At 37.5% G+C, this 15,578-nt stretch overlaps 1 protein-coding gene and 1 non-coding gene across 7 annotated transcripts in view; both read right to left on the reverse strand.

The window, feature by feature from the left end:
* The window catches only part of PATJ (PATJ crumbs cell polarity complex component), a 361,279-nt gene that overhangs the window by 179,424 nt on the left and 166,277 nt on the right, over nt 1-15,578 (reverse strand). The window lies entirely within an intron of this gene.
* On the reverse strand, nt 9,487-9,558 carry TRNAY-GUA. Its single transcript has one exon. It is a non-coding gene; the product is annotated as a tRNA-Tyr (tRNA).

Here is a 15,578-nt window from a genome sequence, read left to right on the forward strand (position 1 = left end):
CTGATGCAAAGAGCCGACTCATTGGAAAAGACGTGGATGCTGAGAAAGACTGAAGGCAAAAGAAGAAGAGGGCAGCAGAGGGTGAGATGGTTCGATAGTATCATCAACTCAGTGAACATGAATCTGAGCAAACTCTGGGAGACAGAGGAAGACAGAGGAGCCTACTGTGCTGCAGCCCATGGGGTCACAGAGTCAGACATGAACAACAACAATGCTTTTGATAGTACCTAATTCAACCTTAGGTAAAACCACTTAGGTGAAACTTTCACTTAGGTAAAACTTTCAGTTAGGTAAAACCTTAGGGAAAACCACTAGACAATTCAGGTATGACCTAAATCAAATCCCTTACAATTATACAGTGGAAGTGACAAATAGATTCAAAGGATTAGATCTAAGAGACAGTGCCTGAAAAACTATGGATGGAGGTTTGTGACACTGCACAGGAGGCAGGGATCAACACTATCCCCAAGAAAAAAAATGCAAAAAGGCAAAATGGTTGTCTGAGGAGGCCTTACACATAGATGTGAATAGAAGAGAAGTGAAAGGCAAAGGAGAAAAAGAAAGCTATACCCATGTGAATGCAGAGTTCCAAAGAATAGCAAGGAGAGACAAGACAGCCTTCCTCAATGATCAATGCAAAGAAATAGAGGAAAACAATAGAATGGGAAAGACTAGAGATCCTTTTGAGAAAATCAGAGATATCAAGGGAACATTTCATGCAAAGATGGGCACAATAAACAACAGAAATGCTATGCACCTAACAGAAGCAGAAGATATTAAGAAGAGGCGGCAACAATACACAGAACTATACAAAAAAGATCTTAGACCCAGATAACCACGATGATGTGATCACTCACCTAGAGCCAGACATTCTGGAATGCGAAGTCAAGTGGGCCTTAGGAAGCATCACTACAAACAAAGCTAGTGGAGGTGATGAAATTCTGGTTAAACTATTTCAAATCCTAAAAGATGATGCTGTGAAGGTGCTGCACTTAATATGCCAGCAAATTTGGAAAACTCAGCAGTGGCCACAGGACTGGGAAAGGTCAGTTTTCATTCCAATCCCAAAGAAAGGCAATGTCAAAGAATGCTCAAGTAGTAGTAGTAGTAATTTAGCTGCTAAGTTGTGTCCAACTCTTGTAACCCCATGGACTGTAACCTTCCAGGTTCCTCTGCCCATGGGATCCTCCAGGCAAGAATACTGGAGTGGGTTGCCATTTCCTTCTCCAGGGGATATTACTGACCCAGGGATCGAACCCAGGTCTCTTGCATTGTAGGAGGATTCTTTACCAACTGAGCTACAAGGGAATCCCTAAGAATGCTCAAACTACCGTACAGTTGCACTCATCTCACATGCTAGTAAAGTAATGCTCAAAATTCTCCAAGCCAGGCTTCAACAGTACATGAACTGTGAACTTCCAGATGTTCAAGCTGGATTTAGAAAAAGCAGAGGAACCAGAGATCAAATTGCCAACATCTGTTGGATCATTGAAAAAGCAAGAGAGTTCCAGAAAAACACCTACTTCTGCTTTATTGACTATGCCAAAGCCTTTGACTGCGTGGACCACAACAAACTGCGGAAAATATACTTGGGCTCTTTCTTTCAGTCTCTTAAGAGCAGACAAAGATCTGATTGGATAATCAGTATCTAAACTCCTCTGAATCACATTTAGTTTAGAGAGGTGCAGAAACCAGTCAAGAGAATTCATGATCAAGGATGTGAAGAATCAGAGATCAACCAGTAACAAATGGCAACACCAGGAAGGGAATTCAAGAGTCTTCATTAATTAGGCCAGTTTCACTATTCTAGGTCTCAGATATTGGGGCAATTAGGCCAAGTCTAAACTGAAGTTATAGGTGGGTTATCTTCATCTCTCATTTTTAAAAATCTGACCCCAGTTCCTTACTTACTGCTCTGAGAAAACTGACCAGTCTGCTAAATCCCTATGATAATGAGGGATGTGATACAAGGTGATCACTCAGGGAGGGAGATGCAGTTGGCAAATGATCTATCTACAAATTGCAAGCTCACTGATGATGTTTAGGCTTAAAATACAAAATGAAATTAGTTAGCAAGCAGGAAAGTTAATTCACCTTAATCAGGGAAGATGGCTGGACTTAGTCCCTCCGTCGTGTCTGAGTCTTTGTCACCCCATGGATTGTAGCCTCTTAGGCTCCTCTGTCCATGGAATTCTCCAGGCAAGAATACTGGGGTGGGTTGCCATGCACTCCTCCAGGGTATCTTCCAAACCCAGGGATTGAACCCAGGTCTCCCACTTTGCAGATGGATTCTTTACTGTCTGAGCCACCAGGAAAGACCAAGGAAGATGGTGCCCATTCTCAAACATGCAGCTTCACACTATCAGTCTTGGTGGATATGCCCAGTGAGGCCTTTCTGTGAGAGCACCATCATACCCAGACCAGTGTTTTCCAAAGTGTGGTCCACGGATCACCCAAGATAGTTGTAAGGAAAATGCACAGTTGTCTGGGCTTCATGTCACAGTCACAAAATCTAAGTCTTGTGATACAGCCAAAGAGTCATCATAGTTTTGTTTTGTTTTTTTTAATAAACACATCTCTAGGTAATTCTTGTACACATTATAAAAAAAGTTTAAAAACCAAGGTAAGTTCCCAGCCAAGTTCAAAATACCTTAATGACCCTTAGAGATGCCTGAAAACAAGGTATAAAAAGAGTTTGATTATTACTGACCTCAGATTTTTACTAAGTCTTGAAGCAAACTTCTAATGTTTTAATTTTGAAACAGCACTGAGAAAAGCCCAAAGTAATTTTTAAAATACCCTTTATAATCACTTGTTGTATATATTAAATATCAGGAGAACACAGAATATGGCTCTTTAATCACTAGCAAAGCACTGAGTTGCAGTTCATTATGGTCACTATGCTGTAAACTGTGTTAGACTTGGGCTGATTTTGCTTCATTGTCATTACCCAGTCATTGGATGATGTTCAAAAAAAGCTCCACACTGGCAACAGATCACAGTGATCAGCAGTGGCACTGACAGCATTAAGGTGTTTAATTATATTTTCTGGAGCGGGATGGGGTGGGGTGGGGGGGCAGTGGGAATGGCAGTTTCCAATAATTAAAGCAAACTGTAGCAAAATGCAGAAAAAGGAATACAACATAATTTTTTCCAAGTATACCTGGTCCCCTTAGGAACTGATAACTTTGGAAGCAAATTTCCCTCTGCATACCTGCTTAGGAAATCACCTGATTATATTTGCCCAGGGCCCTGTACATACATATTAGTTTTAATAACCATCAGAGCAAGATTCAGGGAAGAAGTGTAATTCTAGGTGAAATTTGACAGTATTTGTGTGTCTTCTGTTGTTCATTGTTTGTGTCCTCTACTACCATAAGAGGAGAAACTACCTGTTTTATTGATTAGAGTTCCTAGCCCAGAGAAGGTGCAGCATAAACATATGAATACATTATAGAAACACAAAACTTACAAATTCTTCATTATCTGAATTGGTCAAGATCATTTAGGTTAATCAAAATTTCTAGTAAACATAGAGTTTTGTTTTCTCTAAGAATTAAATTGTAATAAAAGACTCCAAAATTAAGCTGAGAATACATTTTTTGGGTAATTCAGATGTTTTAATATTATCAAAAACACTATCTTTTAGGTAAAAGGAACAAGAGTCAATCAGGAAAAAAGTATACACGCTTTAGAAAGATCTTCACTGAAAGGCACATGGTGAAGTCAAAAAGAACTACTGTTGAATTTCACTGATGATACACTGTCTATTAACCTACCCACAAGACACCAAACCTTACATTCCAATTTTTAAAAAAAAGAACAATCACCTTTCTTGTCCTATGAATTTGAGAAGATAGAATTAAAGAGTAAGAAGTGGCTAGCTCAATGCCAAACATAGTAGGCATTATACACTTCTATGAGGTTTGTTCTCTAAACTGCTAAACTTTCCTTCTTAAGCCCTTGCAGTTGGAGAGTTCCTTAAAGTACCACACAAACTGGTTTTAATCACATAATATTGCTTTCTAAACTTATTGCCTTTATTTTAAAAGTAAAGAAATAAACTAAGAGAGTTTAAGTAACAGGCAGAAGGTTTCAAAGTACATTGTATATTATAACATTTAATTTTAAAATAATGACAAAGGTGGTATCCCATGCCAATTTTAAAGGTTTTATGAGGAAGAAGATTAATTCTATAATTTGTCATGATATGATTTATACATAATTAATTTTGCTCATGTAATTTTAAACAATAGCAAAACTTTTGTTTACAATTTCATCCCACAGCATGTCAGATGTTTTAAACAGACTTTAGGCGAAGAAACCAGTCACTAGAGAGATCTCATTTACTTCTGCCAAAATACCACCTGACAGTTAAGAAGACCACATAAAATTCTGTAGGAAAACTGCAGATGAAGGGAAGGAAGCATTCCACACACCTGGAAAAGCCAACAACAAAAAATTAAGTTTTAAAAAACTGGTAGCTAAGATGATTATAACTAAAATACAGAAAAGATACCAGAGACTGTCAAAATAAACTGATAACATTTGCCATTCACCTCCTGCCCACAGAGGAACTGATAATTTGTTTCTTCTCTAGTATTGGTATTTTTGCGCCATTTACTACTTTACCCCTTAGGCTTTAATATCTTTGGACTCTTTTTCAGGCAGTCAAGATGATAACACAAAAAAAGAAACTATTTCGGCCAGTCTTCTCTAGTTTGTATCTCATCTTTAAACTGACCACACTCTGAAAGCAGCTGACAGTCAGAACCTGGATGGGATCCTACACATTAGTGAACAATTGCTTTCTTACAAGATAAAAGAAAAGATAAATGAGAGGGGACTGAACTGAGAGGAAGAGTATAATAGAAAGGCAAAAGCAATGGCAGAGGATGAAAGCCAGCAAGGAAACATCTGCTGAAGACTAAACTCTCTTGAGGGCAATTCTGACCTCAGATTTATAACAATAACAAATCCTGCCTTTTGAGTGACAGTTACTTCCAAATAAATGATCTCATTTAATATTTCGACCATCCTTTCTGGAAATAAGAAGCACTGAAACTGGGAGGGATTAATTGAATGGCCCCAAACACTAGCTAGCAAAGGGTTGAGTCGCTATTTCAACATAAATCACCATCTCTATAAACCACATGTGTTTCTTTAAAAGGTAATATGAAACTGTATCTAATACTCAACTTTTTTTTTTAATGTGTAGTCAAGTCCTTCCTATAAAGAGCAGGTATTGAATGCTTGTTAAAGTATCTTTTGTTGAACAGAAAGTTCAACTCTTAAGAGATAATTTAAAACTCGTCAAACAAAAAATATCCAAAGTATAGAAAAAAAGTTCTTCAAATATATATATATATATTTTAGGACTAATGGGGAGTTCTTAATTTAGTACAACCAAATAAAAATAAAGTATAGCCTCCAACTAATAAAAATAAATGGAAAAAATAAAATAAAGTGACTCCTTTTATTTTCAATAGCCTTCACACGTGGGAGTCCATAACCGTGAAAGTGCTCAGTAAATGCTCCTGAGGAGCTCCATTTTCTGCCATGTTTCCTTGCACTTTAATCATGGCTCCTCTGTCTATCCATGCCTTCAGGACTTTGCACAGTGCTCAGAGGAGCATTCCATGACTCCTTGGGCAGGATTTGAAGTCTATTTTTTATTTCCAAGGTACTCTGAGCTTCCTCCATCAAAGTTCTTCCTCCACTGTGAAAACCAATGGACTTCATCTTCCACATAGGAGTGGGGTTCCTTGAGAACCATGTCCGTGTTGGACTTATTTTGTAGCCCCAACACCTATCATGGAAATCTGGCAAATAGTAAGCACTCAGTTAAATGATTTAACACTGGATTTCTCAACCTCTAAGAATTTAAGAGACTGAGTGTTTTCTCAGATTTGTCTCTCCTGGCAGTTCACTTTTGCTTACATCTTGCTGGAGTTCTTTGACTCTAAGAGATTATCATTTAAAAATGAAGACAAAGGGGCACTGGCTGGAGAAAGTCTGAGCAATCTGACACAGAGGGCACCCCAACTCCACCTTAAATCTTAGAAAACAGCTTTCCTGGGTGAATTCCCACGTGAGTGTTCCTCAGGAGCCTGCATCTTCCTATCTCACTCTCCCAAACTCACCTGGCACAAATCCCTAGGACTCTGACTATACAAAGCAATCCCTCCTCAGTAAAGTGGGCAATAAAATCTATTGACCAAGACAGTGGGCTCTGGAGTCAGACGGTAAATTCAGATCCTGCTTCTGTCACTTGCAGTTGGGAAGCCTTGGGTTGGCTAACCTCCTATTTCTTTCTGTCACCTCATGCATAAAGTGAAAATAATTATGGTAATCACATGTTTGAGTTGTTTGGGGGACTATGTAAGATGACGCGTTTGAAACATAACAACACAACACCTGATGCTACTTTCCACTTTCACTCCACTTTCTTTACTTTGTAGAATCCCAGAGCGCCCCACATATGCAATTTTTCCACAGAATAAAAAGGCTACTTTATAGCCCACAGACTGCTGTGCCCTCTCCACTGCTGGCCTTCTGCCCTTGTCACTGGTTTACCCTGCTCCTGGTCAACTGAACTACTTAACTCCTGGGTCCCTAATTCTATCCTATGAGATCAAAGACCAGAAATAAAAAAGATTCCACTAATTGACATGCGGGGGCGGAGGGGTGGCTGGGAGAAGTTGTACTCTGAGAACCACTGAGTTCACTTAAATATGATGTGACTTTCACTTTCTGTTCTTAGTCGCTAGTCACGTCTGACTCTTTGTGACTCCATGGGCTATAGCCCGTCAGGCTTCTATGCCCGCGGAGATTCTCCCTACAAGAATACTGGAGTGGATTGCCATTTCCTCCTCCAGGGGATCTTCCCAACGTAGGGATCAAACCCAGGTCTCCCGCATCACAGGCAGATTCTTTACTGACTGAGCCACTAGGGAAGCCCACTCTCAGTTTAGAGATATCAAACAATTACGATGAACACAGAACATAATGAAGACTATATTCAAATGCAAGTAATATTTATTAAGAATGGGCTTTATATTCGGCACTGCAACAGGTTCCTTTTCATATATGTTTTTTTTTTCATTTAATTCTCAAATTAATATTCAAGGTAGGCATTAGCCATGTATATTGAATATGAATAACCTAAAGTCCAGAAAGTTTAAGTGGCTTGACGGAGACAGCACAACTACAAAGTGATTGAGTTCAAATTTGAATACAGACCTTCTAACTATATGTAAACGTGCTTTTGAGGACATTATATGGTTTAATTCCAAAGATAAGAGTGAGTTAAATTTATGTATGTATTTTTCTTGATCAGGATTAGTAATATAAAGTGAACTTCGCTTAGTTCTTCAGTATGAAGCTAAAAATTATGCTTATACATTCACTTACTCAAAAAAAGTGTTTAGTGATACTGGAACTTCCCTGTTGGCCCAGTGGTTAAGAATCTGCCTTGCAATGCAGGGCACATGGTTGCCCATGCACCATGGATCCCTGGCTGGGGAACTAGGATCCCACAAGCCCCAGGGCAACAACAAAGCCCCCGTGACACAACCTCCGTGCCCATGCACTGAAAGACTCAAGGCAGCCAAATAACTAAATAAAAGTTTTCAGTGATGCATATGACATGACAAGCATAGTGCTGGATGTTAATGGGCAAAGGAGACCTGGCCTGGAAGGTTATCAGCTGGTGGAAGAGACAGAATTAATCTAATAATCAGTAGACAAATTCAAATAAAAGGTATGAAGAAAAAGCACCATAGGTCATGCTTGGTAAAAGTATCTGTATCTGAACTGGACATCAAGGACAACTTCCATAAAGAAGAGAGGTTTGAGTTAAGAGCGTTGGCAGAGTATTATTAGGCAGGGGAAAACTGTGTGCAAAGGTTCTGAGGCAAGGAAGAGGGTGTCATTCCGCATGAACTGCCACTATAGGGGGAACCCAGTCCACTATAGAGGTCTAGGGGCACAGAAGACATCGGAGGAACGTGGAAAGAGATCCTGGGCAAGACCATGAGAGCCCTTAGAAAATTACAATGGGAAGTCACTGAATTGGGAGCAGAGATTGTCAGCAAAACAGGATGAATGACTCATCTATGAAGGTATCCAAATGAACAGCCAAGTAATAAGTGAAAGTTAAAGCCTTCTTAAAGACTATAGTATAATTAAATTAAATGCAAAAACACTATAATGTTAATTTCCAAAGAAGCAGGCAAACAGATTTTGTAACAGACCAAAAAAAAAAAAAAGAAAAGGGAGAAGAAAGGAAAAGAGAATTCATCAATACAGCACAATTTTTTCCCCACTTGCTTTCTATTTTACATATGGTAATGTATGTGTTTCCATGCTGTTCTCTCAATTCATCCCACCCTCTCCTTCCCCTACTGTGTCCACAGTATATTCTCTAAGCAATGCAGCACATTTTAATATTCAGGCATAGATAGAAAATATTTCTGTGTGCAACCACAGATTAGAGGTTTTAACTTTTTATTACAAAATTAAGTTTTCTAATACTCTTATTCATTTTTATGATTCTAAGAATATATTGTATAATCAAATTATCAGTCAAGTAGGGTGTTTATACATGATTTGCTTTTAAGCTTTAACTTACAAACTCCATTGAGAGTAAATGCTGCCTTATCTTCTTTTCAAATTACAACTTAGGCAGAATTTAAATACCCTTTCTATATGTCAAAGAAAACTCCTCTGAAAGTTTCAATCTGCCAGTATGTCACATTTTAATTTTACCGCCTATTTTAAGACTAGTCAAGAACACAGAAGAAATCACATCACATTTTAATATACCTTAATATAAACTATGATAAACAATAATAAAATACATATTACCTTCTAGAAATCATTATAGTAAAATAAACAACATTCAACTAAAATCTTAAGCCTTTAGAAATAGCTCCAAAAGACATAAAATACTACACAGGCCAAAATTTTCATTCTCTTCTAGTTTAAATAGATAAGTACAAGCAAGTAAATAAACACATTTTTAAAGGAGAAAAGGCAGCTGCTTTTTATTTTGTTCTTTAAGTTCTTGAAGCACTATGTAGAAAGTATATTTTGGTTGAGTTCTACAAATATAAAAGCAAGTATGCCCTTTAGAATGAAGCAAACATAATATTATACCATAGACTATTCCCTACTCTTATTTCCAAAGTTTGAAGACAGTAACATAAACATAAAATGATGGTTAAAGCCAGAATGTAACAGAGAAGAAGTTAGTAAGTGATAAGGCTGATGGAGCAGAAGAGTGAAGATGCTAGGCTATTTCTCTCTTGTGAAATTGGAAGAGGTGCCTTTCCTCTTGAAAATGAAAGAAAGTGAAAGTGAAGTCGCTCAGTCGTGTCTGACTCTTTGCGCCCCCATGGACTGTAGCCCACCAGGCTCCTCTGTCCATGGGATTCTCCAGGCAAGAATACTGGAGTGGGTTGCCATTTCCTTCTCCAGGGAATCTTCCCGACCCAGGGATCGAACCCAGGTCTCCTGCATTACAGGCAGGCGCTTTAACCTCTGAGCCACCAGGGAAGCCTTTCCTCTTACCTCTGCTTAAATGCCCCACCTCTCCCACACTGCCGCGGCCCTGCTCTTAGAGGTTCTGTCTGATGTTCCTTGGGGGTCTCGTGCCAGGCCTTTATCCTCACTCCCGTTACTGCTGCCCTCAGAGCTTTGATCACTGACTCATACCAATAACTCGCTTTACAGCTTGAACTACTCTGGGCTCTCAGGACAACTCTCAATAAATGTTTGTTGAATGACTGAATGTGTGCACTATCTTCTAAGAAGGGTTCTGCTTAACTCTAGCTTATGGCTTTCTCTCCATATGCCCTAGAATATTTAAAAAAAAAAACCACAAAAACCCTCACCATTAAAAAGTATGTTAATAAAGTCTGATATCCATTCTTCCTTCCTTTTTGAATAATAGAAACAAGTATTTTTAGCTATTTGTCTGTCCAGAATAAAAGTAACATTTCTCAGTCTCATTTATAGCTAATTGTACTACTAAGCCCTGGATAATGAAATATAAGTTAACTTATGTACAGCTTTCCAGAAACCATCAATAAAAGGAAGCAGGTTGTCCTTCCCTTCTCTTTCTTTCTTTCTGGCAGCCGGAATAAGCTCTGATGGCTGGAGTTAAGAGTCCCCCAGGCCCTGAAGCGATGCAGGGAATGGAGCTCCCACATTAACGAGCAACAAGAGGAGAGGAGCTTGAATCGCAGATACTGGGCGGTCCTCACTTCCAGACACAGATCTGGGAGAAAAATAAACTTCTGTCCTCTAGAATAACTGTTATTAGGGAGCTTCTTGGCTCACAGTTGGAGCTTCATGCTAACTGAACTATCTTCTAAGTAGTTCTTTACCTTCTTTCCTTGTAATGTATCAAGTTAATTTTCCTTTAAGATTATGGTCAGAGGATTATTTCGTGGCCTCAGTAGCCTTGAGTCCTCTCCTCAATATAAGAACAAGTCTCTCTTCAAGCCCTGTAGCATCACACTACAAACATTATTCAATTCCTCAACACATGAAGGCTGATTTGCCTCTTATCTTAAAATTGCCCTGTACTAGTAACTCAAAACTCAACTCTAAACAGGGTATTTAAAATAAATATCTCAAGAAGAGAAAAAAATTTAAAAAATAGAAGAGTACGGTCAATTACAAACCCTTCCCATTCACATGCCTTCTGGATAATTTTACATATTCTGATGTTTGTCCTTCCACTTGTTCATTTAATATTTATTGAGTGTCCTCCTCTGCAAAAGGCATAGATAAGAAATACTGAATTAAACATACATCAAGACAAGCTATTCTCTTGAGGCTATAAATACAATGAATAACCATATATGAATAACTATTATATCACCGTAGGCTGTGAAAATAAAAGTAAAATAAGAGAATCAATAGAAAGAGCTACAGAACATAACACCTTCGGCAGAGATAATCAAGAAAGGTTTCCGAGCAAGAAGAAAAGACAGCAGGGTTGGAACTCTGGTATGAAAGTCTGCTTAGAGGCTGCTATATTCATATTTCTTGTGTCCACTTTAGTTTTTCTACTTTTTTTACTGTCAGGTTGATACTTTTTTTGTGAATCCTGCAATCAGCAGGTCTGTCTAAAGTCTCTGTGTCAAATAGCTTCTGTCTCATTCTATATGCGGAAAAGGCAATGGCACCCCACTCCAGTACTCTTGCCTGGAAAATTCCATGGATGGAGGAGCCTGGTAGGCTGCGGTCCATGGGGTTGCTAAGAGTCAGATACGACTGAGCGATTTCACTTTCACTTTTCACTTTCATGCACTGGAGAAGGAAATGGCAACCCACTCCAGTATTCTTGCCTGGAGAATCCCAGGGACAGGGGAACCTGGTGGGCTGCTGTCTATGGGGTTGCACAGACTCAGACATGACTGAAGTGACTTAGCAGCAGCAGCAGCATTCTATATGAATGTGAAAGTTTTATCTGCAAATTGATAGCTAACAAGACCTTCAAGTTGAGGATTCATTTTTGAGCAAAGAAAATGTGCTATGAGTACAAATGTACTCATATTCATTTTGGCCTCTGGATATCACCCCCAATCATTTCTTTCATGGCCTTGTGCTTAGGCTAGGAATAGTCAGCATGTCAGAAAGCAGAATTTCAGGAGATTTAGTAGCAGAACCATCCATCTTTCATTGTGCAGTATGTGCACTGCACAAGAGTGCCTGAGATAGCAAGTAGAGGCTGATATTCAATCCATGCCCCACTCAGAGTTTTCACCCTTGTGAGAGATTGTATATCAAGTATCAAGGGGTTTCTTTTTCCTTTGCTCAAAGACCTTCATCTTACTAAGTCACCTGTCTACTTCTAAGCCAATGTTTTTGCAAAAGGAGGGGTTATTCCCACCTCACACAAAGACATAGTTCTAGATGTTCCACATGGTAGTAGAGAGAAGAGAGCTTTAGTCTTACTTCTTTTCAGACCCCTTTTGAGAGCTTAACCATATCCTTGGACCCTTGTTTCTCTTTCCATCTTTTTCCATCTGAATGTTTAGGTATTGTTAACAAGATATATTAATCTTTCCATCTTTAACTCTGCTCCCTTCAGTGAAGGTGCATCCTGTTAAGACCAGACCATCTCTAATCAGTGTTTCCCCATCTGGAACTATGAATGAAACCAAGTACACCAAGAAAAATGCTCCATAAAATTATATTTCCTAGAGAACTCATTGGCAACAAGATGTGGAGAAATCTTTAAAGAATCAAGAGTATATAAAATGTTGTCCATAAAATTACACTAAAACAATTTTTACGATGAGTTTAGATTTGTACAATAGGAAGGCACAGGAAAAGGATGATCATGATGATTTAAAAAAAAAAAAAATGTGCAGGATATCTGCTCCTTGCAGACAAGATGCTATGCATTTGGTATACATGATGTCACTCAGTCTTTGAAACCAGTGGTCCCGAACCTGTTTGGCACTAGGGACTGGTTTTGTTGAAGACAATTTTTCTATAGCCTAGGGGTTGAGTGAGGGATGGTTTGGGGATGATTCAAGGACATTACATTTATTGCGCACTTTATTGTGTTTCTATTATTATTACATCAGATCCTTCTCAAATCATCAGGCATTAGATCCCAGAGTTTGGGGATCCCTATTTTAAACAATCCAATGAGGAAGATACTTTCAACTTCACCTTATAGTTAAGAGTTTCAGAAAGATTAATAAAGAGATGAGTCGGGACTAAAATTATGACGCTCCAAATACTAGGTTCTTAACTACTAATTTATAGGTTATATAAAATTATATATGGTCAAAGATATCAGACTTTCATCAAAGTGGTATACAATTAATACTGATATTGAATAAATAACAGAGAGTTAGAAATAGTGAGTATACCACCATCTATATCTTTGGGATAAAAATATAACACAATAAACAATGAAACAAACTTTTTCATAGTAAGAGTGTATCACAATAAACTTAACTTTCAATCTTGCACAAAGGAAAACTAATATACTAATATATATTTCTTATTGGTAGCTAATTTTTTCAGAGTGCCTACAGTTAAAAACCAACAGATTAAGTACTTTATATATTTTCATGCCATATAATCACCAGTAAAAACATATGGGGTAGGTGGTATTATCCATTTATAGAAAAAGAAATCAAAAGTCAGACAATTTTGTAATAAATAATTTTCTCAAGGCTGTGCAAGTAGCAAGCTGTAAGGCAAGATGTGAATCCACAGCTGCTTCAAAGGTTTAACTTCTATGGAGTAACTCAAAGTTTGGTAAACTTTCTGGAAGAGCTGGACACTACATATTTTAGGTGTTGTGGGCCATGTGTCTGTTACAATGGCTAAGTCTGCTGGGTCCTGTGCTTCAGAAGACAATATGTAAATAAATGGATGTGTCTATGTTCCATTAAAACTTTATTTATAGAAACATGCAGTGAGCCAAATCTGGTACAAGGCTATAGTTTACTGAATCCTGGGATAAACGATTAATTTTAAATTAACTCACCCTGAACTAAAGGTTTGATAGTTACAAAATGGAAAAGTTGCTACTTTTTCCTACTTGACCAAGAAACTATTCTGTTACTTCCCTGAACACATTACAACATTACAATGCATAAACCACTTGTTTACCAATTTGTTAGGAAACAAAAAGAAGCAAACACAATGGATTGATCATTTTCAAAAAAGAAGGACAGAGGAAAATGAATGTGTCTGCTTATTATTCTTCTGCCCATCCTCATAAGAACTTCTTTATGATTGTTGAAAAAAAAAAACTTTTTTCAAGAAAAACCATTGTTCCATTGGGTTAAAATGTCCTTTTCTTATATGCTATCATTGCACTATGCAGGCCATGGAAAGAACCATCTAAGTAATACATGTAGATGGTAGAATGATTTCATTTTCTTTAGTGAGCCATGGTTCCAAGAGAATGCTCACTTTACAAATCGAATAGATCTGGCCATTCTTTCATGCATATTTATTAGGTTATATGCAAAAAAGACTTTTCTACATCAGTTCAAAGAGCATTTACTGAACATCTAAAATGACCTAAGCTTTAGCAATGGAGGAAATTAACACCTAAACATCTAATTTCAGTATAGCACTGTAAATGCATTAAAAGCTATATTCACCTGGGGGCGATGATTATTTTAGCACAAACTTAATGAAATAAGAGTATAGACATATTATGAAAGTGATAGACTCCATAGGAACTGAAGAATGTAAGTTTTTGTAGGTTCTATGATCTGTGATAACACAGATTATCTATCTGCTAAAATGAGTCTTCTTGAAGAACAATCAAAACAGGAGCATAAACAACTTGAAAATTATTACATAACTATGCCTTGGAAACAATCAAATGCAACGTCTGTCATTTGAGGAATCAAAGCATTTAACTTAATTTTGGTTGGAAACAGAGCTGTTGTCAGAGATTTCGCATGGTTTGGATGAACAGCCATAACCAATATAATTTTGTTTGTTTATTAGACTATCACCATGTACATATTTTATCCCTGCAGGTATAATCAAACTGTTTTCAAGAAACATCACATGTATTCAAAGAAACAACTAGAAGAGAAGCTAGTGAACTGTCCATTAAATGTAAATTTTTTTTAATCTTTTCTATCTCATGATAATTTGCTTTATGAAGCTAAAAATTGCTATTCTCTCATTCCCAGCATGCTCTTATATCTGCATTGGCTTTTGAAAGACTTGAGAGAGCAAGTTTGAAACAGGCAACACTGAGTCAAAGCCCAAATGCAATTCAAAACATTGACCAAAATGCTAATTAATACATTCCCATCTTGCCTAGGATGAACGTGAAAATACTGAGTGGCTCAAAATATAATTTTACTAAATTTCATCTAAACATCTGATTAACCTTAGATACTTACCCATTCCCTTCTGGTCAGCATCAGGAGACTTGCTATTTCTTCTCCAAATACAGAAATTTTTCAGTATGGAAAAGAAATTTGTTTACGCTGAGAAGCCTGATTCATGCTGGGCTGTGTGTGATGCCATGGTGAAGTGTACCCTGAAGACTAATGGCATATCTCCATTACTGTACTTTTCCCCAATTCAGCTTTATTTGATTTGTGACTTTTTCTTTTAAATTGGAACTTTCAATATTAAAATGTGGTTTGCTGAAGAATACAATAAACATTTTTAAGAACTTGGAATTTTAGTCTTTTTTTGGAAATATAATTACATGCCTATTGCAATTACTTAAAAGAAAGATGGTAATCAATTTGTATTTTACTTGAGAAGATCATCAAAATATGCAAAATTAAAAACTGTTAAAAGTATAGGCTTTGTAGTTCATTTTTAAAATAATGAAACTTCTAATAAGAAACATATAAAATTATATGGATTGAAGAAAACAATACATGTATTCAGAACAGTAGCAAATTCTTTTGCTTTATTAATAAATTTTAGAAGTCTTGTTCCTCTAGCGTCTGATCTTAATCCATTCATTCTGCTTTCCTGCATGTATTCCCTCTTGGTACAGGGTCTTTAGGGCTTCCCTGGTGGCTCAGATGGTAAAGAATCTGCCTGCAATG

The sequence above is a fragment of the Cervus elaphus genome, chromosome 20 (genome assembly GCF_910594005.1).
Source record: "Cervus elaphus chromosome 20, mCerEla1.1, whole genome shotgun sequence".
Lineage (NCBI taxonomy): Eukaryota > Metazoa > Chordata > Mammalia > Artiodactyla > Cervidae > Cervus > Cervus elaphus.